Here is a 5,287-nt window from a genome sequence, read left to right as displayed (position 1 = left end):
GGCACTTGAGATCAAACCCAGGGGCCTTTTGCATGCTGGCTAAGCTCCCCACCACTCTACCTTCCTATCCGCATTTCCTTTCCTTTCTTCTTTAAATGCTTTTATTTTGAAGCAGAGTCTTACTAAGTTTCTAGACTGGTATTAAACTCACTTTTCAACTCATAGTCCCTACTTTAACCTCCCCAGTAACACACACATATGTTATATATATGTTATATATTATACACACACACATATATATACATACACACACACATATATATACACATACATACACACACACACATATATATACACATACATACATACATTCTGGCATAGCTGTTCTATGGGCATTCCACTTCCTTCACTGTGGCTACAGCAGAGTTTCCAAGGTTTCCTAAGGTCATGTGATCAGTACTTAGAAGACACCTTACAGTGTATTAGCGCCATCTCCTGGATGCCTAGTCAGGGAATCAATTCTGTATTGTGAAAGACTGTTCTAAGTAAACTCTCCTTTTCCATTTTAAACTCAGCTCCCTTTTCCCAGGATCCAGTCCTACACATACACTCCAGTTCCTGATGATAGGAATTAACGAAGGCCTACAAATACTTCGGGGTACAGTCTTTTCCCTCCCTCCATAGCAGGCGCCACGCCCCTGGATTTGATGACCAAGATGGGGGCAACGTATGGATCCTGAGCCAGGGCTACATAGAGAAACCATCTAAAACAACAACAACAGCAACAAAAAGACAAAGAAAAGCAAAACAAACACACAAACAAAAAACTGGCTCCCATGGGTTTTGACATCCTCTTCTGGTACCTGTGGGCACCCTCATTCAATTATGTACAGCCCGCAGACAGTAACATGATTAAACATAAAAATAAAAATCCTCTTAAAAATAATTTGAAGTACACCACGATTGCAGATTGCACCAGGCATACATGCCTCCCTTATAAGTAAATGAAAAGGGCTGGAGAGATGGCTCAGCAGTTAAGAGCACTGGCTGTTCTTGCAGAGGGCCTGAGTTCAGTTCCCAGTATCCATATGGCAGCCAACAATTCTCTGTAAGTCCAGTTCCCAGGGCTTCAACACCCTCTTTCAGTTTCTGAGGGCACCAGGAATGCAAACAGTACACATACAAACTTACAGGCAAAAACGATCATAACATTCAAATAAATTCAAAAAAATCTTTTTATTGTTGTTGTATTAAAAAAAAGGGGGGGGGGGGTCATGACTGAGGCTCTGACTTGCCTATGATCACCCTGCCTCTGTGTCTCAAGTTCAGGGATTACAGGCATTAGCTGTAACTGTCACTGTCTGAGTTCTTACTAAGAATCTAAATTATTAGGTGGTGGTGCATGACGTTAATCCCAGCGCTCGGGAGGCAGATGCAGGCGGATCTCTGTGAGTTCGAGGCCAGCCAGGTCTATAAGAGTTAGTTCCAGGACAGGGTCTAAAACTACAGCGAAACCTTGTCTAGAAAAACCTAAATTATCCTGGTCAAACAAATGGAAACAGATTGTAAACTGAGCACAATGGTTTATGTTGCAATCCAACAGTCAAGCAGCAAGGGCAGCCAGGATTCCCTGAGTTTGCCTTAAGTTTGAGGCCATCCTGGGCTACAGAGGGAGAGCCTGTTGGGGCCAGATAGGGGTGGGGTGCTGGAGAGCTCATCCAGCAGTTTAAGAGCATGGTCTATTCTTCCAAGGGACCTGGGTTCTATTCCCAATACCCACATGGCTGCGGACAACTTTAACACCAGCTCCAGGGAATCCCAGACATATACATGTAGGTAAAACACCCATATATAAAAAAACAAGACAAAAATAAAAAGAATTATTTTTAAAGTTTGCATTTGGATTGAAATAACCCTTTACTAAACTATGGGTCAATCAACAGGTTAGCTTGTTTTTGTTCTAAAATATTAGGGTGACCATTCAGTGAATTTATCTAAATTGAGATTATTAAGTGAAGTGTTTTCTTAATTTCTCTCTTCTCTTTTTTCTTTTTCTTTCTCTCTCTCTCTCTCTCTTTTGTGATTGAAGGGAAGAAGGGGGTAAATGATGTAATTAAATGCTGATTAACATAAAAATGATTTATTATCAAAATGTTATATTGGCCTGGAATATCCTTTGTCCTTATCGAAAAGAAAAGTTTTGAAGGTAGGCCTTATTTCTGTCTTTAAGGTGAGTAAGCATCCTGTGGCAAAACACCTGGAAAAGTCAACTTATAAAAAGAAAAAGTTTATTTTGGCTAATGACTAAAGGTTCCAATCCTAGCAAAGAGGCAGAGCATTGTGACAGAACCTGCAGGGGCGGGAGGTTGTTCAACACAGGAGCTAGGGAAGAGGAAAAAGGGGAAGAAGATGAGGGGCAGGGTGGGAGAGAAGGGAGAGACAGACACCAACGCCACAGAGAGAGAGATTCAGGATCCCAGTATCTCTTCTAGGGAACTCCTCCAATGACCTATCTTCCTCTGCTTGGTTCTGCCTCCTAAAGGTTCCCTCATCTTCCCATCGCTCCACATGCTGGGGATGGAGATCCCGTCTTTAAAAAGGATGCCGACAATGTTCTCATTGTTTTTTTCCGACTATGCCACCTGGTGGGCATTCGTACATAATTTGTAAGGTAAGGAAATCCGTTAAGTTTGTGTACGTAGCAGCAGTAGCAGCAGCAGCTGCAGCAGGCAGCTCTTCCTGCAGACAGTTCCCCAAAAGCCTTCCCGGTAATTCTGCCCACTTACAATCTATGAAAAGATTTTGTTATTGAACTTGGGGATTACACCCTGTGCCCCTAGCCAAGTTTTTGAGTCTGAGGCCAGGTAAACTCTGCTCTAATTAAAGCCGAGTTTGTAACTTGGTGTTGGAGCTCAGAAGCCCTAGGAGGTCACCTGCAGAGAGACTGATTATAAGGGATTTGCCATTTCCCATAGGAAAGCCATCAGGGACCTTGAGTGGTGGGAACAGTCAACAGGGAGTTTGTCAAAGTAGCTCAGGACCGAGAATATACTTGTTAAACAACAGCACAATTGTTCGGTTCCTTTTCTAACGCTATTGGGGACCTACTAAACAACTTGAGAATGCTGAGCCATTGTTTGAGACTGAAGCAGAAACACAAGGATAAACCCCATCTTTCCTTGTAGCTGTAAAACCCCACAGCTGAAGTGAAGTGCAGGTAAGCTATGTACAGACCTTCTAAAACAGAGTAAGTTCCCTTTTCAGACCCGGAGACAAAAGGACAGCTCTAATCTTAGTCGCTTTCTACGCTGAATGAATAGGCTTGTCTAAGACACACACCCCCAATTCTATACTCAAGGGTGTAGGGGAACATGATACCAATAGCGAGTAACCAAACTCCACCGCTAGATAGAGAAATCGCTCAGCAGGATCCTCTGGTCCCTTTCTTTCATAAATGAACCTGTGAAACTACCTAACTTTGATCCAACTTGGCTGTCTCCTCCCTTTCCTACTGCCAGGCACCAGGATGCTGGATCTGCAATATTAAGAAGCCTTCCCCAGTCCCTGGAGAGCTTCAGGTCTTCACAGCAGGCAGTAAATTCTGGCTACATTTTGAGGCTGTCCAACTGCTAACCCAGGACCGCATGTACCTCAGGTTGTCTCGAGTTGCAAGCTGCCTGCCTCCACCTCCCAAATGTTGGGATCACAGGTGTATATTACTATGGGCGCTTTACATTTTGAAGATCAGCATTAAAAAACTGAGGGTTCTGGCTCACTGGTAGAGTGACTGTCATACAAGATGGGGACCAGAATTTAGAACCCCAACATTCACATACAAAGTAAGCCACACTGGGGGTGGGGAGGGCACAGCTGTAATTCAGGTGTTGGGAGACGGAGGCAGGAGGGACCCTGAGGTTTCTAGTTATACATAAATCATTTAAAAAGAAAGAAAGCAAACACTGCTGGGCAGGGTTTAATCCTAGCACTGGGGAGGCAGAGCCAGGAAGGTCTCTAAGTTTGAAGGCAGCCTGCCTGGTCTACAGAGAAACCATTTAAAAAAAGAAAAAAAGAAAAGAGGATCAGAAGTGGGGTTTTATCCACATCACACTCTTCTTTACACGTCTACTCAGCTGCCAAAGAGGCCTTGTGCGTTGACATTTTTGCCTGTGTGCACGTCTGTGTGAGGGTGCCAGATCTCTTGGAACTAGAGTTACTAGTTCCAAACTGCCATGAACTGCCATGTGGGTGCTAGGAATTGAACTTGAGTCCTCCGGAAGAGCAGCCACTGCTCTTCACCACCGAGCCAACTCTCCAAGTTTAAATTAACTTGGGTTGAGATTTGAATGAGAAAGGTTCCCACAGGCTCCTAATTTTGAATACTTGGGCTGCAGTTGGTAAAGTGTGGGAAGTACTGGGACTGGGCTTTAGGCTTTAAAAACCCACCCGTCCTTTCTCCTCCTCAAACGTCTGGGCTTGACTGTGTCTCTCTCCCTGCCCATTGTCTACTGATAAATATGTAAATATGTAAAGTATCACCACCATAATGGACTAACCTTCTGAAACTATCAGCAAGCTCCCAGTTGCCTTGCTCAGTGTCTTCAGAGCAATAGAACAATAATAAGGATAGCCTTAATAAGAGAGCCTGATAGACAAGCCTGTGGGATTAATTTAAGATTAATGTTAGAGGGCCCAGCCCACTGAGGACACAGCCACTACTGAGCCGCAGACCAAGGCATGAAAAGCAAACAGCAAGCAGTTTTTCTCTATGGCCCCTGCTTCAATTCCTGCTTTCCAGTTTCTATGCTAACATTCAGACCCTTGACACACTAAGGACAGCAGTAAACAGTCTAAACTGGCGGTGGTGGCGCACACCTTTAATCCTAGCACTTAGGAGGCAGAGGCAGGCAGATCTCAGAGGTCAGCCTGGTCTACAAAGCAAGTTCCAGGACAGTCAGAGCTACAAAGAGAAACCCTGTCTGAAAAAAAAAAGTAAAACCTGGGAATGAGGTATTTTGTAGTATCATCTGAGAAGCATGTTCTGTATATAGAGCACTCTGACCCTTGGCACACGAAGGCAGAGGGAAATGGTCCAGAGTGTGGCATAGTAGTAACTCCAGAGTAACTCAGGATTGGCAGCACATACGCTTACTACCTATCTATCCTACCAGCTTGCACACATAACTCTCAAAAACATTGTTTAAAGCTTCTATCTGGACTTTGAGTGCCTCATAACTCTGTAAAGTTGTTTTATACAACAATTCCCACAGATAATTAAATCTTAGCATGGACATTCTAATACTGTGGACATTCCATTCAAGTTAAAACAAGACATGAAGTTCTCCACATG

Source organism: Myodes glareolus, chromosome 3, assembly GCF_982192425.1.
Source record: "Myodes glareolus chromosome 3, mMyoGla1.1, whole genome shotgun sequence".
NCBI lineage: Eukaryota > Metazoa > Chordata > Mammalia > Rodentia > Cricetidae > Myodes > Myodes glareolus.
This window is presented reverse-complemented; position numbering follows the sequence as displayed.